This window comes from Rousettus aegyptiacus, unplaced genomic scaffold, assembly GCF_014176215.1.
Source record: "Rousettus aegyptiacus isolate mRouAeg1 unplaced genomic scaffold, mRouAeg1.p scaffold_m13_p_2, whole genome shotgun sequence".
NCBI classification, from domain to species: domain Eukaryota; kingdom Metazoa; phylum Chordata; class Mammalia; order Chiroptera; family Pteropodidae; genus Rousettus; species Rousettus aegyptiacus.
The window spans coordinates 27243665-27269395 of record NW_023416295.1 but is presented as its reverse complement, the minus strand read 5'-3'; the positions used below and the strand labels follow the sequence as shown (position 1 = coordinate 27269395).

The following is a 25731-nucleotide window of genomic DNA, read 5'->3' as shown; positions in this document are numbered from 1 at the left end:
AACAAAAAGACAACTGACTGTTTGGGAAAAGATATTTGCTAATAATATATCTGTTAAGGAGTTAATAGCCAAAATTTATAAAGAATTTATACAACTCAACAACAAAAACAAACAAACAATCTAATTAAAAATGGGCAGAAGACCTGAACAGATACTTCTCCAAAGAGGAAATACAGATGGCTAATAGACATACGAAAAGATGCTCAAGGTTGTTAATCACTAGAGAAATACAAATTAAAAACACAATGAGATATCACCTCACACCTATGAGAATGGCTATTATCAATAAATCGAAAAACAACAAGTGTTGGCGAGGATGTGGAGAAAAGGGAACTCTTATATGTTATTGGTGTGATTGCAAATTGGTACAGCCACTATGGAAAACAGCATGGAGGTTCCTCAAAAAGTTAAAAATGGATATACCTTTTGACCTAGCAATTGCACTTCTGGTATTCATCCAAAGAAAACCAAAACAATAATTCATAAAGATCTATGTACTCCAATATTCATGGCAGCACAATTTACAATAGCCAAGATATGGAAGCAATCTAAATGCCCATCAACAGATGATTAGATAAAAAAAATTATGGTTTATACATAAATGGAATATTACCCAGCCATTAAAAAAAAATGAAATCCTACCATTTGCAACAACATGGATGGACCTAGAGGTTATTATGCTGAGTGAAATAAGTCAGACAGAGAAAGATAGCTACCATATGATTTTATTTATATGTGGTATCCAAGGAACAAAAAGAACAAGCTAATCAAAAATAGACTCACAAATATAGTGGACAATTTGGTGACGGACAGAGGGGAGGAGGGTTAGGAGGCTGGGAGAATGGGGTGAAGGGTTAAAAAAGTACAAATTAGTGTTGGTAGTTGAGCATGGGGAGCATGGCATAGGGAATGCAGTCAGCATTAATGTGATGGCTAAGTGGAGGGCCAGGAGAGGGAGGGAGCAATTGGAGGGATCGTTTTATGAACATTATAGATGTTTAACCAATGTACTATATACTTGAAACTAATTTAAATAAATAAATTTATTTTCAAAAAAATCTCAGAATTGTTCCTCTCCACAGAAATCCTTAGCAAAAGGTGAAAGATTTATACAATCTGAAGAGAAACCAGAGTATTGTTTTTTTTTTCCTGATGCTTTTCATTATCACAGAATATGACACTTGTAATGTGTGCAAAGAGGAAATGAAGGGTGAAGGGAGAAGAAGCCAAACTGAGAGAAAAACTAGATGGTCATTTCACTTCCCTTTTTGTTTTTGTCCTTATCCATAGCCAAGATCATCATGAGTTTTCTGAAGAGAGTAACAAAATCGAAGAAGAGGTCAGCTCAGTGCCACATAAAATCCTTATCTCCATTTTCAGCCTTTTCAATAATGAGTTGAGCATCAAAAAAAGACAAAGCTACACATGACCAATAGCCCCACATACAGGTTTCCCTGGAAAAGCCAAATGGATCCAAATAAAAGATTCCCCAGGGAAGACAAGAGCATCAGCCTTATGGCTGACATCAAGATATCTCCCAGAAAAAGGTAGCTATGGTGCCTAGTAGAGTGCACTCAGGGTGAAGACCATTGCTGTGCCCATGAGGCAGTGAGAAACATGCTGTTAAGATAAAGACCATTAGATCAGGGCCTGGGGTTGATGGCAATGTGCAAATCTAAAGCAGGTCCCAGGCCAACTCCTATAAAGAAAGTAAATCTAGACAGACGTCCCAGTCTTTTTTTGCTCAGTTTCATGGGTATGAGGTGTTGCCATCGGCTTAATCATCATCCCCAGGAAGCCCAAGGCAGAGAGCAGGCCAGCCTGAATGAAATGAGTCACTACATGGACATAGGTCCCTGCAGCTGCCACAAACACACAAAGGGTAGAGCTGGCATAGATTTTCTTCAGGTGCTGCTGTGTCGAGGGGGTTATGTGGGAAAATTTTAAGAGCATATTGAAGTTGACCTTCCAGTCAAATATGTTCATGATGTCAGAGTCTGTGGGATATAGCCTCCGCTCTCAATTTTTTCATTAGTTCTGTTCTTAAGGATAGATACAGGGAGAAGCTGAAGAATTACTAAAGCTGTTGCTCTCATCTCTAAGTCACGGGGCTCTGGGTCCTCTTGATCTAGATGTTGCAATTATTGCAGGCAGTTGCACTGCCAACCACAGCCTTCCATAACCATGAAGAATATGTCCTCTAGAGAGCATGCTTACAGGAAGGCAGAATCCAGACCTTCTTACCCGCCTCCCAGGAGCCCACACAGCTCTTCCAGCACTGGACATGCTTCTCTTCTGGCACACTTCTTGGTCTGTTTTTTCTACAGGTGATTTGTGTGGGTCAGATTGTCTCTACTGTGCCTGCTGGTTTATATGCCAAGGCCAAGAAAACCACACACAAAAAAGGTGAAGACTGTGTACCAAGATTTGGAGCCCGTGAATGTGGGCATGCAGTCAGAATCCAACTGGCCTTTTGGTCATGAATATTTCCAGAAAGTTTCAAAGTGTGTTGCTACCACAGTACTTGTAAAAGTCCTTTATCTTGTCTGCATTTCTCAGTTGCTGCAGAGGTAACACAGATTAGAAAGCCCATTTTCTCCTAAATATTTCAGACTGCTTCTCTTTCTCTTACCAGTAGCTGGAAAGGTATCCTCTCAGTACAGCTGACTCCTAATTATGCCCACTGCCCCTAAGTAGAGTTGTAATCCTTCTGGTTTTCCTTAAGGGAAACCAGTGAGGAAAGCCCCAAATTCCAAATTTGGCAGGTGAATCTTGAGAAGTTGAAATCCTTACCCCTTAACGTATTTAAATTCCCTAAGTATGTAAAGAGCTCCTGAAAATCAAGAAGAGAAAGTCAATAGAAAAGTGGGCAAAGGATGTAAGCAGACAGACCACAGGGGAAAAAATGTAAATAGTCCTTCTATATAGGAAGAGATGTTTGTTTGGTCTTACTTATAGGAGAAAATCAAATTAAAAGCTACAATAAAATGCCATTTTTAACCTATCGGATTGGCAAAATACAAAAGTTTGGCGACCATTTGTCATGCTGTGGGAAAACAGATGCTCTCTTTTTTGGTAATGGAGTGTAAACTGGAACAATTATGTGAAAGGAAATTTAGCATTATCAATCAAAATTCCAAACTGTATATGCCCTTTGATCCAGCAACCCCACCCTAGGAATTTATCATGCAGCTTAGCTTCAACACGTTCAAAAGAATGCATTTTCAAAGTTAATCATTACAGCATTGTTTGCAATACAAAAATATCAGAAATAACTCAACTGTGCATGTATCTATACGATGGAATTTCATGCATATATACATATATAAAAGAATGAGAACATTCTCTATATAGATATAGAAAGATCTCCAAATTATATCGACACATAAAAATTGTGGAAAATGTTTGTGTAAAAAAAAGTCATAATATATATTCATATTTGGTTGTATTTGCACCTAGGAGCTCGGGAAGAGCACACAAGAAATTACAACGGTGGCCTCGTTTGGTAGGAGTGGGTTGACAGAGGGACTAGACAGAAAGATTAGACAGAGGGACAGAGATAGGAGCAAGAGTCTCCATCAAATATATTTTACTTATTTCATTTTTCAAATCATTTGTGTTGCCTAATTTTGAAACATAATTTAAAATATCACCTTGAAAAGCCCCTTAAATTGTCCATAAAGACTAGAACACAAGGTTTTATGATTCTTCTCTGTAATGTTTATGAAGACTACAATTTGAAAACAACCTGAGTAAAATAAAGAACGAAGGCTAAGGTGCTATGCAGGTGTCTAGGTATTAAAATCACTCTCCTTTAACATACCCACCAAATTCTTGTCTGGGAGTGAATGGAGAATTCTAAGGAGTGCACGCTTGCTTGTAGGGATTAGACTAATCTAATATTAAGCATCCAGAATAGGTCAGTGTGTTGTCATGAGAATTAAAGGAGTCCCAACTGCAGTGAAGTTTGAAAGTCGTAAGTAAATTAATATGCATGTGATGGGACTCTGTTATAATGGGAGTCATATTTTTTGAACTGTGCCAAGTCAGGATACATGATGTGAGAAGGGCAGCTGTTCCAACCGACACACTAGGATGTCCTGTCTGAAATCTGTGCTGTCCTAGGGAATTCTAGGAGTGGTGGTTAACATCACGTATGGTTTACAGTGTGAGAGATGTGGAGGTGACCAAAGTCAGAAATCTTGAATTGCACTGCATGGGTAATATATCTTTTCTTTGTGATCCTCCACAAGACACAATACCACATGAATCATTCACTGGACCTGCAAAAAATTGAAAACAAGGAAACATTGATGAGACATTTGATTCCATTGATCAAACCATTGAGGCTGAATTCTTTATTTTAATTTTATATTATTATTAGTTTAAAGTATATAGTATATTGGTTACACACTTATATAGTTTATGAAATGATTCCTCTGATTCTCTTTCTTTCCTCTAGCTCAACACCCAGCCATTACATTAATACTAACTGAATTCCCTACGCTGTGCCCCCCAACCCCATGACCATCTATTAATTACTAATTTGTACTTCTTTAACCCTTCACCCTGTTCTCCCAGCCCCCCAATCCCCCTCCCCTCTAGCCGTCACCAGATTGTCCTCTATATTTCTGAGTTTATTTTTGATTAGTTTATTCTTTTTGTTCCTTAGATTCTGCATATAAATGAAATCATATGGTATTTATCTTTGTCCATCTGACTTATTTCACTCAGCAACCTCTAGGACCACCCATGTCATTGCAAATGATAGTATTTCAATGTTTTATGGCTGAATAATATTCCATTATATATATGAACCATAACTTTTTTATTCAACCATCTGTTGATGGGCATTTAGGTTTCTTCTATTTCTCGCCTATTATAAATAGTGCTGCCATGAACATATTGGTGTATAGATCTTAACACATTACTGTTTTGGTTTTCTTTGGATAAATACTCAGAAGTGCAATTGCTTTTTAAAGAAGCCTCCAGACTGTTTTCCACAGTGGCTGTACCAATTTGCAATCCCATCAATAGTATATGAGGGTTTCCTTTTCTCCACATCCTTGCCAACACTCAAAGGTGAATTCTTAAGTTCCTTTTCACCATGAGACTTTTTAACATACTGATGAAATTTTAATAAACGATGCTGCTTCTGTAGGACTTGGGTACAGCCAATTCATCTTAACTTTTCTCATGGAAATTAGTAAAGAAATGAACCATCCAGAACATTAGACTCAACTGAGAGGGAAGTTTTATGAAGGACCTTAATTTCTTGGCCAAAACAATTAGTGCTTGTGCCATAAACTACAGAAGACATTTGAGATTTTGAATAGGAAAGTGATAGGGGCAAAAGTTCCTTCTAATGAACCTGGCAGTGCAGCTTGGATTGAGGTGGGAAAAGCGTACCCACTGGAAACGAGGTCAAAGGTCACTACAGTATGCCAAGCAGGAGATAAGGACCAGGGCACTGGGAGAGAGGGGAGTAGAGAGAAGGAGTAGGTACAAGTCACTGACCAGGTGTAAAGAACAAAACAGAATCAAAGAAAACTTTGAAATGAGAGATTGGTTTTCTGGGGAAAAGGAGGCATCATTAATGACATAGGAAACATTGTGACATGTTTGAAGGTGACCAGAAGATGAGGGGTTTGAAGGGCCAGCAGAGCATTTGCAGGGTGCTCTCCATCAGAGTTAGAAGGGAATTTTGGTGCTCTGAGAAATGTTGAGGATGGAGATGTGGGTTTGGAAGAAACCATGAACCCACCAAAGAAAAGAATAATATCTAAAAGCCTATTTTAAAGATATGTATCTTACCTAGTTCTACAGAGGTTTTGATGTGGCTCTCAAATAAAAAGATAAGTACTTTAAGACCAAAATCTGAAGTAAAGGGGTGGAGAGAGAAGGAATCTAATGAAAATTACAGCCACCATACACAGAAGCTGGGGGGAAAGGAGACAAAGACAAAGAGAGAGAATGAGAGAAAAGGCTTGAAGATCGAATCTTTTTAGCAACACTTACAGTTGAAGTTATTATTAAATTCCCAGGCTTCTATCACTTAAAGATTTAAAATTGGACAAACCTAATAATTCCAGGATGCCCATTCTGGACATACAGGTTTATGAATTCAAAGGCTGCCCATATATAAATATTTTTCTGTACCAGGTCAGTATAAATCTCTATTGATGGTTTCATCACTAAATGCTTCATCAAGTCATTCCAATTGCCCCGATACTTTGCTGTACCATCTCTAGCTTCTTGAATGCAAACAAACTTTATTTTTTAATATTCATGATTAATTACAGATTTCTAAAGTTTTTACTTCCTAGTTAGGTAAAATTGAGAAAAAAATAACTATCCTCACTCCTTCCCTCTCTCCTTCCCTCAACCATTTCTTCTTCAGATCTAAGGTGTCTGTGGGGTGCCAAACGGTGGTTTGAGGTTTAATGTTTCTAGTAAACAGACAGAAAATGAATGATTTGTTGAGTGTCACTTTTGATGTTCAGGTTCCTATATGTTATGTAAAAGAAACTGCCTTAGGCAGTTTTATCTGATGATTAAATTGTTGCTTATGTCAGTAATCTGTTTCTAGTTCTTGAGAATGTAGGCGAGTAAGGAAACTGAGCCAAAGGTGTGAGAGATTTTTTCAATTTCAATTTCATGTAGTTACTCAATTATCTTGTATATAATTACAGCCTCTTGTGAAAACTTTGTCAAATTATAATGAGTCTTTTAAATTAAGACAGGAAAGAAAATATTATCCCCTGGAAGAAAATAATATTAACATTTAGTAAAATGCAATAATTTTTTTGAATATATTGAAATTAAGTATCTCGAAAAATAAGATCCTCACCTGCTTGTTGCGTTTAACAGGGGAGGTACACTTTGGAAGACAGGAACATTTTTATGTGGAAACTCAAGACAAAGGATAAAGAAATGGACATATATGTGTCAAGCCAGGAAGCAGGGGGTTCCTATCTAGTCATGATTTGGGGGTCATGTTGATACATTTCTAAATGAGATGCCTTCATTTTATTGATCTATAGCTATGGACTCTAAGCTTAAAAGATACTGTTTAATCAAATATTGAACATCAAGATGGAGGCACAGCCCAGTCCCAATATTTACCAGTGTTCTCAAAAGTCCTCCCCACTTTCTCTCGGATGATGACTGCCTCCCACTTCATAAATAATGATAACAACAACCGAGGCTGTCAGGGATGAACTGCTCCCATTCCCATCTTCACTCCTCACCACTCCACCACACACACACACACACACACAATTTCAGAAGGAGAGAGGTTCTGCCCCCTTTTTCAAGGCCAGTCTTTATAACTACACCTTTGTTCACCACAATTGGCTCACTTACAGGTGAGGTGGTTTGTCCCTTGAGTCTTCCCAACAGTGAACATTCAGGTAAGGAAAAAACATCCAGATATTGCCCTTGGTTAAATGAGGCAACATCTAGTTACTCAAAAATTGCCAATTGTCATGCTCATACCAAGAGGAATCACTTACCTTCGCCCTCCCCAGTATCTCCTCTCCTGCCCAGAACTTGACCCTCTTCCAGGCCCAGCAGCCTTGGCAGTGTCTCATGCTCCGAAATCACACTGAGTCCCTCCCATGCCCTCTTTCACTCACTGTCTAATCTCTTGATAGTTATGAAGACATCACTGATCTGTTTGGCTTTTCTCTGCTCTCCCCTGCTCTGCCTGTTCCACCTACTTCGCCGACTGGCTGAATTAATTAATTATTATTAATTATTATTATTTATTCATTATTAATTCATCCAGTCAGTGAAGTAGATGCTGGGGAACTTGTGAGATTCCTCTCCATAGTTGCCACTGAGACTTGAGTAGGGACACATGTTTCAGCCAGCATTCCTCTGGCCTGGACAGGGAATTCGATTAGTACCAAGTAAAGTGGTATCAATCCAGATTTCATCATTTTAATCTACTTTTCACCTTGGAAAAGGTAATAGAATATGTTTTGTTGAAACAAAATGCTTATAAGATTCCCAACTTGCATGTTTAAAGCTGAGCCTGCAACCAATTTGCCATCCAATACAGCCTTCTGTGGTTAGGCTTTCCTCAGGGACCATTTTTAAGAGACCTAGATGATAGCTATGGCAGGAAGATGCCACCTGCCACCAGAGAAAGTGACAAATAGGAACTGATCATCACAAACAGTCTTTAAATAGATGGAAGCACAAATCTTTCAATTCCAAAATCGCTGAATCTTAAAAGCTTATTTTATTTTCAATGTGTTCTTTCATGCTGGTTCTGTAATATTCTACAGACTAATTTCTATCATGAACTCATTCTGGGTCTTGTGAAGTTTGACATCTTCATCCTCCAGGTTAAGGAGTAAAACATTTACAAAATAACCAATAAGACAATTCATAAGCAAGAAATTGACCCAAAGAATCTGATAAGATGCTGGCAGAAATGTATGGAAAACTCTTCATACTACGACAGGAAAAATCTGCAGAGGACTTTAATTGGCCGAGTTACTGGAAGAAGGGAGAAATCGACATCTCTATGAAATGCTCAGTTGGATATCCAGAGACATTTATTATTAGATAATATTCAGAAATGTTTGTAAGTCTGAAAAAAAATTGTTTTCCAAGGACTTATAATAAAAGGTCTATTGATACTAATTTTTAGAAAATCATTTATCAGCTCCTGAGGTTTGGTTACTTGTCTGGTAGATTTGTTTATTTTTTCTGTAGTAGCTATGGTGCTATTGGTTGATAAAAAATTACTGATAACAAAGAAAATCTGCAAGGAAAACCGATGTTAAAAACACTGCAGTTCTAACATCTAGATTGTTTCGAGGACTACCTTAAGTCACGATCTTATTTAACGTCGTCTTCGTATTCTTGTGTAACCCTTTGAAGTGTTACTTCTGGGAGGCTTCCCCAATCTGCAATGTCTGCCCTGCACCACCCACTCTTGATTCTTACCTTTTTACACAGCACATGATGCTGAAATTGTTTATTTTCCTTTAGAGGACCCCATTCCCGGCTATAAGCTAAGCCCTTGTCTTGGTCATCTCTTTATCCCTCCGCCTAGGACAAAGCATAAATGTCTGCACAGAACAATGGATAATGGATGGGTAGGTGCATCGTTGTGTAAAAGAGGTGAAACAATTTTTGTGGGTATTAGGTAATTTCTTTGAAATTGCTCTGCTAATTTCAGGAAACTGAGATCAATTATATGACCTTTCCTACAAAGGCACAGTGGAATCATTGGAAAATCATGGAACAGACACCAACATTTCTGCCAGTGATTTGTCGCCATGGTCTGCAGATTTCCCAAACCACACATTTCGCCTTGGCCGTGTAAAAATAACAAGGAGCTAATAAATCTTTTTAAATCAGTGTCATTGAAATCAGGCAAACACAGATTCCTGAAAGGCAATGTGAAGCAACAAGATTTTAGAACTATATTTTCAAACTGAGTTTAGTAAGATTGCACCAGATTATTAGAAAAAAAAAAAAGAGAGAGAGAGAGATGAAAATATATCATTTCTACGTAAGATGTCCATGAGCTCTTTGGCTAAGAAACGAGACTCTAAAAGATACTCCTCATGTTTCTAGCAACTACCTTCCCCTTGGTGGCCATGGGAAAAGGAGCACCTCCAAGGTATTAAGTGCCCTTAACCAGGTCTGTTTGTCTAAGTCAGCAATTCCATTTTGTTACTAGATGACTTGGAAACATAACTCTTACTTTGTAAGCAGCTAGCTACTTTGGAAGTTTAATTAACCACACCCAAAATTATTACTGAAAGCAACCAGTAAGCTCAGGGAAGATAATGACTATCCCAGTTTTTGTTTTTGTTTTTCTTTTAAACGGATACACGTGTATTAACATGCCCACAGTTGGCTAATTCTGATGTGCCCTTGGTCACACCCTGTCTCCCAAAACTCTCCTCTCTTCCCCTTATAAAATTTACCTGACTAGGATTCTACTTGCTCAAGACATTTTCCCCTCTGCTCTTGAGAGAAGATAACCTGACATTATAGATGAATCAATTGCACCTACCTGGTAAAATGCATATTTTAATGAGGGGTTAGGGAAGGCTTCTCCGACCTGAGATCAAAGGATGAGGGGCAGTTACCAGGTAAAGAGGGCTGATCCAGTGCATGCCAAGTGCCAGGGACCTGTGAGTGGCATCAGTCAGAGCCCCACTGGACACGTGCTTAGACAAGGAGATGCCAAGCATCTTTTATTCCTGACCACGCAGATGGCTGTTTAGAATACCTCCTTTTCATGTATCAACAGAAGAAATCACCCGTAGAGAATTGTATAAGAGTTTATTTAAGCCAAACTGACAGAATATGCTGGGGAGCGAGATCTCAAACGCTCCAGAGAATAACAGTTTTGCTACTTCTTTTATGCTTTTGAAATTAAAGAGAGAACTTAAAGAAGATTGCATGAAGGGAGGAGGAAGCAAGGGCGGGAATCGGATTACAGGATAGTTAATAAGATTATGCACTTTTTTAAGGGTGGATATGACTTCGAGGGATATTACTTCTGACATCTCAAAAGTGTGTTCACATAGATGCACAAGAACAATGGACAGGGCTTGCTTAAAAACCTCTCACTAAAGAAGTTATAGGCCAAAAAAAAAAAAAAATAGAAAGAAAGAAAAGTTATAAGCTTAGGGCGTGACTACTCACCTTGACCTTTCTATTTAGGAATTTATGGTAAGATCACCTGGGGAGGCTACTTTCCACAGAACCCTTTTTTCTCATGCACACAAAGGAAAGTTGTTAAAATATCTTTTTTAGTGGCCAATATTTTTTCTCAATGAAAGTAGCTTTATTGCTTTTTTTGGTGATTATATAATGTATGCTTATCATTATAAAAAATTTGCATATGTACATGTCTATATAACTTTATAGCCTTGAGATTGATTTATACATGCTATATTTAGTTGTAGACGCATTTTTAAAGGTTTTTCCTTTTTCATTTTGCTTCGTTTGGGTAGGGGAGGGGAAAGTCGCCTCCCCCACCACCTCTGCACGCAGGGAACCAATGTTAATGGTTTGTGTAGTGTACGCCTTCCCGTTTCTTTCTCCATGTCTACATACTCATAAGTGAACACTGATGCACATACGTGGGGTTTGGTGTGCAGTATTTTAATGTCTTCGTGTAAGAATGTTCCTCTCATCTCCCCCTTACTATCATTCTTCCTCACCTAGGCTGGGTGAAAAAAGTAGTAGTTTCAGGGGAACCATCATGAGACAGGGGTACGGTTGGTACAGTAAAGCTTGTCCGCCTCCCCTGGACTCCGTTTAACACATTCCCTCTTTAGTAACCTTAATTCTCTGCTCAGAATCAAGGCAGATAGAATCCAGACCCTAGTCAGCCACACGCACCTTCGCTGGGCACCTGCTGTGGGACTGATGATGTAATCAGGGCAATGGTGTGGCAAACGAGAGATACGCTATTGAAAGTTTTGTGTTTCTGCGCTGGTTCTGTACATTTAATGGCTACGTGACCCTGACAAGTCTTCAGTTTTCATCTCAGTTTCCTGATCTGCAGAATGAGAATACTGTAATAAATCTCATAGAACTGTCATGAGGATTAAATGAGATAATACATGCGAAAGCATTTTAAAATTATGAAGTGTGTTAGACGGTGGGGACGACATAAAGGAAGTATAAGGTGATGGTAATGCTTCGGTAAAGGACTAAATCTTATTTCAATTGGTGAGATTAACATAGAGGGGATCATTTTGGTCCTGGGGAAGTGTGTGGCTAAGGGGTAGGTCCATATATCCTCATGATCAAGGGCCTCCCATAAGAGATGGTCCACACATAAACCGCACCAGCTTTGTCCCATCGATGGAGTAACATCTTTGCATCTCCTGATGCATGAGAAACCCTAAAAGAAGGTGTTTGGCAACTGTAAACCTGTTACCACACATACATTCAGACCTATTGCTTTCACTGCTAGGAATTTCACAGCTTTATTGAGATATAATTCACATACCATAAAATTTACCCACTTAAAGTATACAATTCAAAAGCTTGTAGTATATTCATAATCTTGTGCGACCATCACCACAATCAAATCTTAGAATATTTTCATCACCCCCAAAAGAAACCTTGATCCACTATCACTATTAGGAATGTAACCAATGGACATATTCACACACGCAAAAAAAAAAAAAATCGCTGAGATATATATGCAAAGATGTTCATTGTGGGAAGCTACTCACACAAGAGATAAAAAAACAAACAAACAAAAAACAAAAACAAAAACAAAAAAACAAAAAACAAAAAAAAAACCCACACAAAGTGTTTCTAATTTGGGACTTTTAATAAAATATGGTGCATCTATCTGATGGACTACTAGGCAGATGTTAAAATTAATGAGATAGATCTATATAGGCTGATAAGGAAAAATCAAACACTGCAAAGTTCTACAAGAAATAGATCACAGGATCTTTGACCTAAATAAAATCCTATGTAATTCACTCATGTATTTCTGCCTAGCTCTAGGCCTTGCCCCACTTCTAAGCATACCTTTGTGTCTGCTTATTTCCCAGCTCTATCCTCTCCACCTGGATCTAAGCTCCATCAGGGCAGGGCCATGAAGGTTCAGGTCACCACAGCAAGGCTACCGCAGCCCACACAGCATCTTTGGGTACATTAAAAAGGGCTCCTTCCTCCAGGTGGAGGATATGCCTCTCACAAGTCAGCGCCCATTGCGGGCAGAGTTGGGGCTGGATTTCACCCCATTGTTTGGAAGCCTTTGTGCGGGATCCAACCCATATAGCCGAAAAGGACGGGATGACAGTGCCTTCTACAGAGGGCAGGGCGAATGAGTGTCTCTGACACTGCTGAGCAGAGCCCAGGTTCTGGGCTGCTTGGATCTGACTTGAGAGGAGGATATGTAAAGAGATGAGGGACTTGGGAGTGAGGGAGCTAGACCCAGGATTATGTGTGCGGAAGGGAGTGGGTTTGGGCAGCAGGTGGGGCCTTAGTCACCATGGGCGGGGGGCAAAGAGGAGAAGACTAAAAGATAGGAGAAGGATATCAAAGAACTCCCCTTAGAAGGGGGAAGAACAAACAGGGTTGGGGGTGTCAGTGGCAATTGGCACTTGGAAAGGATATGGAAACATACATCACCAGAATTAGAATAGGCCCCGGGGGACATCTAACTCAGAGACCCTCACTGGCAGGCACCGCCCACCAAAAGGGCACATTGGAACCTCCCAAAATGGGCATGCATACCTGGAAAAAGCATTGATTCCTTAGTATAGTACTCTAAGTTTATACTTTGGGAAAAGCTTTTTAAAGACGATTGTTTTCTTCCCCTCCCTCCCTTTTTTCCTTTTTTTTTTTTTTTAATCAATTAGCTACAAAACTCCAGCTTTTTAATAACAAATGCTTTCCTACTCTCCCCCTTCACAGCATCCAGAGAATCATGGGTCCAGCCATGTGTGTGAAGCGGGTCGGAGGTTGGAGGGCTGCAGAGAGCCAGGGTGATTTTCTTGATTTGAAGTGTAAACAATGAACCTTTCACACAGAGCTGACTATGAGCGTCAGTCAAAAAGTAAGATTATTCTAAATCCTCCTTCTTATCTTTTAAAAGTTCGGCTGGTGTGGACGATGCCAGAAACTTCAGCCAGCTTCTGCAGTCCCACCCACACAGTCACCTGGAGCCTGCACACTCCAGGCCTCGGCCGGTCTCTCACTGTTCAGCAAGTTTGGCCAGCTTCTGAATCATTGCCTGGGCCTACCTTCTTCCAGAATAGAGCTCCTGCAGGGCCCAAACAGTTCCCTGTGCAAATAGAAACCAAGCTCTGCAACACTGTCATCTTAGAAAGAAGGAACCTGGGCAAGCAGTGATTCGGACGAGGCTAGGAACTTTCGGCCAGGACTGACACATGTTTAATCAATGGTGTATTTATTGAAAAGACGTTCGCTGGGCTCCTGCATGGTTCAGTCACTGGGCCAGGCTGGAGGACACAGCAGTGAACAAGATAGAGGTCTCGTTCTATCCTGTGCTTTCACAGTGGCATGACAGCCGCCTGCTCCAAGGATGAAAGAAACACACTTCCTTCAGATGCTTTTCTAAATCAGCTAAGCAAGTGGCCACTTGGGCCACCACCCCATGGGCTAGGTGTTCTAGGGTATAATTATTAAAAAATCCTCCCTTTTAATTTTATCTCCTCCACCCCTAGGGCCTATGTAAGTCAGGAATGTTTCTGGGGTTTCCCGAATTCTTCACCATGATAGACACTGAGGCTACAGCTCACAGGGAGAGGGGCCTGGTGCTGACTTTGACAATGAACAGCACAGTCATGCTAGAGCTGATTCGAATAGCCTGTGTGAATCAGTTTGAAGATCTGGTATGGGGTCCCTTCTTGTCTGTGAATCTCCTCAACTTAATAAGTGGTGCCTAATGCCAATGCGAGTGGAGGAAATATGTCAATTTAAAAGTAAACTTACAAAGTCAACAAATATAATGCTTTCATTTGGAAAATGAGAGTTACTTGTTTTGAATTTTCAAATAGGAAGCTATAAGGCTTTATCAAGAAGGAATACGGATTTTAAAGGATTGAGAATTGGTGTTTTTCCATCTGGGCCCTGAATGAGTTACAGGCAGACTATTGATCCTTTGAGCTGTGTAGCAGCCTTCAGCCACAATCAACCTCTTCCACTTACCCCAGGTGTGCTGTGCAATATCATCATTGCCAAAGAGTACCATGACCTGGAAGAGGTTAAGAAGTTCCACTTATGGCTCTGGATCCACACTGTTCAATACCACAGACATGAGCCATGTGGGGCTCCTGAGCCCTTGAAAAGAGGCCAGTCCAGATCAAGATGTGCTGTGAGTGCAAAATACACACCAGATTTTGAAAACATGTTACCAAAAAAGAAGAATGTCCAATACTTCATTAATAATTTTATATTGATTAGATGTTGAAATGATAATATTTTAGTTATACTGCATTAAGTAAAACAGATGAAAATTAATTTTGCCCATTTTACTTTTCTTACCTTGGTTACTAGAAAATTTTAAATTACACATGTGGCTTCCATCTACGGTTTCCATTACCTTTCTAATAGACAGCACTGACCTGGATGATCCCTGCTGCATTTTGACCAGAGATTTAGAGGCATTTGCAGTAAGAAGAAATTTGGTGGCTGTAGAGGGCTGGGGAAGGAGATCAACCCTTTGATTACTTTAAAAAAAATAAACTTTCACGAGATTCAGAATTAAAAGGCACATACTAAGAAATAAAGAGAGGAAGAATTCTGGGAAAATATGGCGAAGTGAGAGATGTCCTCAGATCTATCTCCCTGAAACAACAATAAGCTGAACATCTATAACTGAACAAAAAACACCCAAACTGCACATCAGCACATCTGAGCGTGGGATCTGCACATAAGAGCTACCACGGGTCAGAACCCCGGGTGTCCGGTAGTAGACTGGGAGAAATAAAGAAGCTGCCTCTCGCAGCCACCAGAGCTCTTGCAGGAGGACGGGGAAGGGTGAAGGTGCAGAGACTTCCTTGATCAGCCCTACCTGGAAGTGCCAGGACTTTTCTATGCAGTCAGCAGCAGGCCTCAGTCATCAGGGCAGAAAGCAGAGAGAAGCAGGACCGGACAGCAGAGAAACAACAGGTGATTTTTACCAGACCCAGTTGCAAAACCAAAGCTGAGCTGCAGTCCCCAACCCCCAACCCAGAGGGCCCCTCCCCACATACTCTCTGAGACCAATCACCACAGAGCCCAGGGGAATCTGAGCAAAAGCTGTAGAGACTGCAGCTACTACCTCTCTCAGCTTCTGGAGCTCCCTGAAGGAGGAGGGGTAGGGGCGAAGGTTCAGTGACTTCCCTGAGCAGCTCTGCCTGGAAGTGTTGGACTTTTCTAGACAGCTGGCAGCAGGGCTCAGTCATCAAAGTAGAAAGCGGTAACCACACACCATAGAGTCAGAACTGAAGTATGTAACATAAAACAAGAAGAATAAGCAGCAAAACCCACAAAAGCCAACCACAATAAAGAAAACAGAAACACAAGGACAAGGAAGCAATGGAAACACCGAGCTACCAGAAAGCAAAAGATGGCTATAAGAAGACCTCATATTTCAATAATCACGCTAAATGTAAATAGACTGAACTTACCAATAATAAGGCACAGTTGCAGAATGAATCCAAAACCAAACCCAACCATATGCTGCCTCCAGGAGACATATCTCAGGTCCAAAGACAAACATAGACTCAAAGTGAAAAGGTGGAAAATGATATTTCAAGCAAATGGCATTCAGAGAAAAGTGGGAGTACCGGTACTAATATCGGACAAAATGGACTTCAAAATAAAAAAGGTAAAGAAAGATACTAAGGGACACTTTATATTGATAAAGGGAATCATGCACCAAGAAGACATAGCACTTATTAATATCTATGCTCTCAATCAGGGAGCCCGGAAATATGTAAAGCAATTACTAACAGAACTAAAGGGAGAAACAGACCAAAACATTATCGTAATAGGAGACCTAATTATCCCACTGTTGGATATGGACAGATCATCCAAACAGAAAATCAATAAGGAAATAACATTCTTAATCAACACATTAGACTAACTGGATATAACTGACATATACAGAGCCTTCTATCCCAAAACAGCTGCTTCAACATTCTTCTCTAGTGCACATGGAACATTCTCAATAATTGACCACATACTGGGATGCAGAAATAGCCTCAACAAATATAAGAGGGTTGAAATCATACCAACTATATTCTCTGATCATAATGCTTTGAAACTAGAGATCAACTGCAAAAATAAATCAGGAACAACCACAAATACATGGAGATTAAACAGCATGCTACTGAAGAATAACTGGGTCAGAGTAGAAATAAAAAGAGACATCAATAGATACATAGAAATGAATGATAATGATAATACAACATATTAAAACTTTTGGGACATGACAAAAGTGGTCATAAGAGGAAAGTTCATATCATTACAGGCCTATCTCCAAAAACAAGAATGGGCCCAAATAAACAACTTAATGCTTCAGCTTAAAACACTAGAAAAGGAAGAACAAGAGGCCTAAAGTCAGCAAAAGGAAAAAAGTCATCAAAATTAGAGCAGAAATAAATGAAATTGAAAACAAAACAAAACAAAAACAATAGAAAAAATAAACACGACAAAGAGCTGGTTCTTTGAGAAAGTTAATAAACTTGACAAACCCCTGGCTAGATTCACTAAAGAAAAAAGAGAAAGGAAACAAAAAAAAAAAATCAGGGATGAAAGAGGGGAAATTACAACTGACATCACAGAAATACAAAGGATCATACAAGAATACTATGAAAAAGTATATAACACCAAATTTAATAACCTAGAAGAAATGGACTAGTACTTAGAAAAATGCAATATTTCTAGACTGAATCAAGAAGATCTGGAAAATCTAAATAGACTGATCAGCAGTATGGAAATTGAAACAATTATCAAAAACCTACCCAAAAGTAAAAAGTCCAGGACCAGATGGCTTCACCAGTGAATTCTACCAAACATTCAAAGAAGATTTAACACCTATTCTCTTCAAACTCTTCCAAATAATCAAAGAGGAGGCAATACTTTCCCACTTATTTTATGAGGCCAATATTACCCTGATGCCAAAACCTGGTAAAGATAACACACAAAAAAGAAAACTACAGACCACTATCTCTCATGAACATAGATGCAAAAATCCTAAATAAGATACTAGCGAACCGAATACAGCAACATATTAAAAAGCTTATACGCCACGATCAAGTGGGCTTCATCCCAGAGGCACAGGGATGGTTCAACACACGCAAATCAATTAATGTGATACACCACATAAACAAATTAAAAAATAAGAATCATATGATCATATCAATAGATGCAGAAAAAAGCCTTCGACAAAATACAACATCCATTTATGATCAAAACACTTAATAAAATTGGTATAGAAAGAAAGTACCTTAACATAATAAAGACTATCTATGGCAAACCCTAGCCAACATTAAACTTAATGGTGAAAACTAAAAACTTTTTCTCTAAAATCAGGAAAAAGGCAAGGCTATCCATTATCACCACTGCTATTCAATATAACATTGGAGGCCCTAGCAAGTGCAATCAGGCAAGAGAAAGATATAAAAAGGCATCCAAATAGGAAATGAAGAAGTCAAACTGTCACTATTTGTGGATGACATGATTCTATATATAGAAAACCCTAAAGACTCCACAAGAATACTAGAAACAATAAATAAATACAGTAAAGTCTCTGATGCAAAATCAACATTCAAAAATCCACAGCGTTCCTATACTCTAATAATGAAGCATCAGAAAAAGATGTGGAAAAAATAACTCCTCTTGCAATTGCAACAAAAAGAATAAAATATCTAGGAATAAATTTAACAAAATATGTGAAGGACCTATATAATGAAAACTACAAGACCCTATTAAAAGAAATGGAAGATACAAAGAAATGGAAAGATATTCCAAGTTCTTGGATTGAAAGAATCAACATAGTTAAAATGGTCATATTACCTAAAGCATTATACAGATTTAATGCAATCCCCATCAAAATCCCATTGGCATTAAAAAAAAAAAAAGAACAAAAAATCATCAGATTTGTATGGAAGCACAAAAGACCCCAAATTGCCTAAGCCATCCTGAGAAAAAAGAATGAGATTGGAGGCATCACTCTGCCCAACTTCAAATTATACTACAAAGTGACAGTAATCAAAATGTCATGGTATTGGCAGAAAAACAGACACACGGACAGAATCGAGAATCCAGAAGTAAACCTATATTTATATGGGCCAGTAATTTTCAACAAAAAGCCAAAAACATACAGTGGAGAAAGGAAAGCCTCTTCAATAAATGGTGCTGGGAAAACTGGAAAGCCACCTGCAAAAGAATGAAATTAGACTGTTGTCTATCACCGCACACCAAAATTAACTCAAAATGGATTAAGGACCTAAATATAAGACCTGAAACAATAAAATGCATAGACGAAAACATAGGAATGAAACTCAAGGACCTTGGACTTAAAAAGGATTTTATGAATTTGACCTCAAAGTCGAGGGAGGTAAAAGCAAAAATAAATGAATGAGACTACATCAAACTAAAAAGCTTCTGCTCAGCAAAAGTAATTGTCAACAAGATAAAGAGACAACCATCCACATGGAAAAACATATTTGCAAGTAAAGCCTCTGATAAGGGCCTGATATCCAAAATATACAAAGAACTCATACAACCCAATAACAAAAAAACAAATGATCCGATCAAAAAACGGGCAGAGGACCTGAATAGACACTTCTCCCTAGAGGACATACAAATGACCTACAAATATATGAAAAGATGCTCAATATCACTAGCTATTAGAGAAATGCAAATCAAAACCATGATGAAATACTATCTCACATCTGTTAGAATAGCTATAATCAACAGGACATGTAATAATAAATGCTGGAGAGCTGCAGAGAAAAAGGAACCCTCCCTCATATACTCCTGGTGGGACTGCAAATTGGTACAGCCACTATGGAAAACAGTATGGAGGTTCCTCAAAAAACTAAGAATTGATCTACCGTATGATCTAGCAATCCCACTACTGGGTATTTACCCCAAAGACTTGAAAACTCATATCCAAAAAGATATTTACACACTGATGTTCATAGCAGCATTTTTCACAGTAGCCGGGACATGGAAACAACCGAAGTGTCCTACGATAGATGATTGGCTAAAGAAGCTGTGGTATATATATACAATGGAATATTACTCAGCCATAAGAAGAGATGAAATATTGCCATTTGTGACAACATGAATGGACCTCGAGATAATCATGCTAAGCGAAATGAGCCAGACTGAAAAAGTAGAAAATCACATGATATCACTTACATGTGAGATATAAAGCTAAAAGCAACAAATGAACAGGACAGAGACACAGGGACATGGACAATGGACCAGTGGTTACCAGAGGGTAGGGGGTGGGGGAGGAGGAGAGAGGTAGATGGAGTAAAGGGGGTCAAATACAGGGGGGGGAGTAAGTAAAGGGGATCAAGTATATGGTAGCTCAAGGAAACTGGACTTTGGGTGGTAATCACACAATAGAATATATAGATGTCAAATTATAATGTACACCTGAAAATTATGTAATTGTATTAATCAATGTTACCCCAATAAATTTAATTTTTTTTAAAAAATTGCAGACTTCAGCAAATAAAAAAAAAAGAAAGGGAGGAGAGGAATGGGGAGAAGAAGGAAGAGGAGGAAAAAACAACAAAGGAAAAGGACCTCTGTCTCAGTTAGTTCAGGCTGCTGTAGCAAATCCCAGAGACTGGGTGTCTTAAACAACAAACATTTATTTCTCACTGTTCTGGAGGCTGGGAAGTCCAAGAGCAAAGCGCCAGCAGATTCGTGTCAAGTGAGGGTCACTTCCTGGTTCATAAATAGTCATCTTCTCACTGGGTCATCACAGGGTGGAAGTGGCAATAATCCCCCTGGTGAGAGCTCGACCCTCGTGGCCCAATCACCTTTCAAAGACTCCATCTTCCATTACCTTGGGAGTTAAAATTTCAACACATTAATTTGGGGGGGGGGGCGGGAGGGGAACATAAGCATTTAGTCTATAACATCTAAACCTTAGTGATTCCTCAAGTCTCCCCTCCTCCCTGAACCTCCCAATGACCCCACCCAGGCTGGCCAGTCCACATCTGCCTTGCTATTACACTTGCCTTCTGAACACCATTTAGCAGTTTGGTTCAGTTCCACAAGCCCATTTCATGTGCCCACTCTGAGTGAGGCATTTGTGCTGGGCCAAAGGAAAACCATAGTAATGACACACGTCCCTGACCACAGTCTATGGAGAAACAGACATGGAAGCAGGCGATTGCCACACAGACCTCCCAGTGCTGGGGGCTGCGCACCGAGGGGGCCAAGAATTGAGAGCTGTTTGCTCACTCAGAGTGCTTTCTAATTCACTCTTTGTCCCCAATTGGATTGCAACTTTAGAGGAGGCAGCCTGTTTTATTTCTTCTGCCTCTATTATTGAGCTCTAATACTCAGAAATGTCAACTGACTGGAAAAGATTCAAGTGACATGGTGACTTTAAAATCAAATGACCAGGTTTGAATCCCAGTTCTAACATGTAAACTAGCTGTAAGTGTGACCTTGGACAAGTTTTTGACCTGTGTCTTAGCTTTTGCATCTGTTAAATAGAGTGAGTACCTATTTAACTACCTAGTAGGATCCTTGTATTAAATGTGCTTGGATGTAACAACATTTAATACAATGCCAGCACATATTAACCACTAAATAAATGCTAGCAGTGATTATTATAATGGTGATCCTTATTATTCCCCAGCCAGTTAGTTATGCTTCCAGCCTTATGTTTTCTGATTTTTCTAGCCCACAACATCATAATGGAGAAGTGAACAAGAGAAGACTTTCTGACCAAGTTACAGTGGCAGAGAAGTTAGGTGTCTATGGTTTGGCAGGGCTGCTATATTCCAACTTAGTGTTGGCTGAAACTTCCTTTAAGTTACCAAAGGTGTCCAAATCTGATTTTATTAAACAATTATACAGTTTAAGATACATGTAAAAAATGCAGCAGAGTTCTGGATGTATAAGGCTATCAATCAATAATTGGATTGAAGTAGTTTTTGTAGGCTAAACTGTTAGTCACTCCTCTCCAGGAGCAAAGGCAAAAGAGGGAGCAGAGAGCATCTGAGATGCACGATCATTTATATATTTGTTCAACAAATGTTTATGGAGCACTTAAAAAGTAATTTCAGAAATGACGAAAATAATCAGAGATTCCACCTCATGGAGTTTACAATTTAATAGTACATGGTCTTATAATGTACTATTATAACACAAAGTAAAAAGTGTTGTGCCAGATGCAGCTCAATATAGTCCTGTGAACAGTAAGGAGGAGGAGGAGGTGACATGATCTAGACAAGTGGACACAAAAGAAAAGGAATTCCCGGTGGAGGGAAATAGAGAAGCAAAGGCTGGAGGTCAGAGAAGTACCAGGTATGTATCAGAACATAAATAATTTGGTCTGACTGGAGAGTAGAGTATGAACTGGGGGAAATCAGGAGATAAAACTGGAAAACTAGCCTGGATCGGATCATAGCTATTCTTAAGTATTAGTTAAAAATACGGGTTTTCTTCCATCTACAGTGCAGACCTTTGACAGTTTATTACCAAGTAATTCACATAATCACAGGGTATAATCAGGTAGACTGTTTAACAAGCACTACATGTGAAATAACAGTTAGGAAGCTGTTGTAATAGTCCAGAGGTGACAGACTTGAGGAAGAATGCTGCTGATGGGAATAGAGATTCAAACAATGGCCCTGTCATCTGATAGGATCAAAGTTGTGCTCAGGTGAGTGGGAAAACGTGGTGCCTTCAACAGCAACAGACAACACAGGAGAAGGAACTGCTTTCGAAGGGAAGGGGGTGAATTTTAGATTTATGGCCTGGTAGTCAGCCAAGGAATTTATCCTACGACAGTTAACTTGGAATTGGTAAGAGGTCTGGGAATCATGAGTGCAATTAGTAATCGGAGTCATGAGATGGGATAAAACTCACTAGTGGGTGAAAATGCAGAGAGGGAAGACATAGGAAAATCTAAAAGGGAGATGAGAGAGGGAAAGAGAAGAAATAAAAAAAAAAAGGAGAAAGAGAGGAAGGAGTGAGCCAAGGAGGCTCAGGAGAAGGCAGGCCTGAGAGGTAGGTGTAGGGGCAGGAAGCACTAAATACCTTGAAACTAAGGTTTGTAGTGCTGAGGTTTGTGCACACACTCCTAGCAGAAGCACACCTTCAGAAAGAGCCAACCTCTGCCACACAGGGAGGTTGCCATTACAAAGTAAGATTTTAAAGGCTCTAAAGAGTCACACACTATAGACCTCACCGTCCCCACCCCTCATGCCTATGCACACTAGGAAAATAAATAAATAAATAACCCTCTCCTCTATTGGCTTGAAAAACCACACATGGATGAAGGAACCCTAAATACCAGGAAGCCTCAATGTTCCCGCAAATCCAGGCGTCCCAGGGGCCGTGTGGAGCCTGAAAGCCCTGTCCCCCCTGCTCACAGATGTCCTGCTTTTACCATATCCACAAACCTCGGGTGAGGAGCCAGCCCATGGATTTCTATCTGCGGACTGCTCTGCAAATGTCACTTGGCAGTGGCATAGATGAGCCACTCCGGCGCCAGGGGGCTCCTGTAAAAGGGAGCTCCCGGTATGACAGAAACAGAAGGCGAAGGCCCTTCCCAACATGAGAGAGAGGAGGTTACCAGAAAAGGCTGGCGAGCCACGGGGACACTTTCGTGACCTTTCGGGGAAATGAGCAGACTCAAACCGTTTGCCTCGGTGCCCACTGCGCCCAAACTTTGTGATCTGCAGCTAAGTCAGCATCGGCCAGAAGCAACCGGCCATTCTGATCCAGGTTCTCCCGGGACCCACACTCCCCACTCCGCCAGTAAATCCGGGCGGGCACAGAAAGGCCTGGCGCAGCCCCCGCAGGGCCGCGGAGCGGCGCAGAATCACAGTTCTCCTGGAAACATCCCTGCTCAGCTCAACCGACACTTTCCGCTTCGACGCGGATCCACCAACGATGGATAAAGGCCAGAGGAGAGTGTAGCTGTCCCCTCTGCCCACGCTTGGGGATTCTGGGGTGGGGAGACCCCGGATGGGGCCACGGCCTAGCCCGGGTGGGCCCAGAGATGCCAAGTGCGCCGCAGGAAAGCGCGGAAACCCGCTGCGGTTGTGCGCGCGGCCGGCGCCGTTGACCGGGCTGCGCCACTGCCTCTTAGTGCAGGGGACCAGGGCCCGAGCTTGGCACAGCACCCCTATCGCAGGAACCTGGTGACAGCGACAAGGTCGAGCAGCGCTCGTCCACCCCACTTCCCGCCCTCCCCGCTTGCAGGACATCCTGGTAAAGAGCACACCCGGGCGTCTTGACGACCCTAGACCACAAGGTGGAAGTGGCGGCGGTTATCCAGGTACTCTGGAACAATGAGAATTTAAGCAAAACATGTTTAAACCGTTCTGGCGGCTTTCTTAAGTAGATTCAGTGGTTCTTGCAAAAACATCTTCCCGAGAAACAAACTGAAAACTGTACATGGCAGAGGCCGAAGGGATCCATTCTGTAAAAAGAAGTGTTTTAAACAGCTTCAGAGACCTTGATGTTTCTTAAACCCACTTGACAAACTTTTCAAAAGCTCAGAATTAATCACATTATACAATTCCTTTGTGTTTTAACGATGCAAGTGTAAATGGATGTATATTCTGCTTTCAAGAAATGGATGTTTCTTCATCTATTGCCTGCTGCATGCAGATAGAAGAGTTTAATTGAAGCTGATACCTCGTTTCTCTAACGTAGGAAAGATATAATTCCTTCCTTGAAGCTGAGCAAGGACTAAAATGTGCCAGCATTCATTTGAAGATTTAATCGCCAGTGGTCTGGCCTCTCTGAGAATATTGGACAAAGTATTTCACTATTGCAGAAGGTCTGTCCTCGTTTTCAGAGTACTGGTTTGCTATGCTCTAGACAGAACAAGGTAGTGGTCCAAACCTAGGAGATCAGTAAACAAGAACTGACAGGAAAGCCTGAGATGCCAGAGGAGCTGCCTAGGATGGTGAGTACAGCTGGTGTGCACTGGTTGAGCTAAGGTGTCACTTAAATTGTTAGCATTATTTTTTTAAACTCAAGACACTGAATGCGTTAAGTGGCAGATCTAGATGCTTGCCACCGTGAAAAATCAGTGTTCAGATTGCATTCACCCTCTTTCCATAGAAGCAGGTATTGAACTTGGACAGCAAAATTCTTATGTTTGTGTGTCTGTTTATAATTTCCTTTGTATATAACATTTTGTATATATATCAGAAAACAGCAAATGATTCTCAGCTATAAAATGCAGAAAGATAAGTAGTATCTCATCAGCTGGAACTTTGCCAACTTGTGAGGCCTGCTTTAAATTTAATGACTCCACTGAACTAACCTTAGGTGACTAATGGTGGAAAAGGCCCTCTCTTAATGACTTTTTTAAAATGTTTTTTATTTTTCAATCACAGTTGACATTCAATATTATTTTAGTTTCAGGTGTACAGTGGTTAGAAATTTACATAACTTACAGAGTGATCCCCCCAGTAAGTCTTGCACCCACCTTACACCATACATAGTTATTACATACAATATTATCGATTATAGTCCTTAAGCTGTACTTTACACCTCCTTGACATTAATGACTTTTCCTCATCGTGCTCCTTTGTTTATATAAAGAAAAGATTTAAAGCCAAAAAATGGGTTTTTTAACTAATTATGATGTGAAGGTGTCATCTCGTGCTTTTGGTTTGTCTTGAACAGACAAGTACTGAAAAAAATCGGGAAATTCTATCCTATGAGATATACACAAATTTACTTTTTAGAGTTTGATCGTGGCGGGGGAGACTTTGGAGGGCGAGGTGGCTTCCAAGGAGGCAGAGGAGGTGGCGGTGACCACACGCCACAAGGAAAGAAAACAAAGTTTGAATAGTTTCTCCTATCCTTGTCTTTCCTTCTTCAATTTGAAAGAAAGGACTCTGGGGTTTTTATGCTGTTATCTAATCAATGACAGAGTCTTCTAAGGACATTCCAAGACAGTCCTGTGGTCTACTTGGAAATCCGTATAGAAAACATTTCAAGGGAGAAACTCTGTTGCTTTTGACTAGACATTCATATAAACTG

The 25731-nt window shown here is 40.1% G+C and overlaps 2 pseudogenes; both read right to left on the bottom strand.

Annotated features, from left to right (window-relative positions):
* Positions 1 to 1031: 1031 nt before the first annotated feature.
* On the bottom strand, positions 1032 to 1136 carry LOC118614428 (annotated as a pseudogene).
* Positions 1137 to 1243: 107 nt separating this feature from the next.
* LOC107503131 lies at positions 1244 to 1986 on the bottom strand (annotated as a pseudogene).
* Positions 1987 to 25731: the final 23745 nt, after the last annotated feature.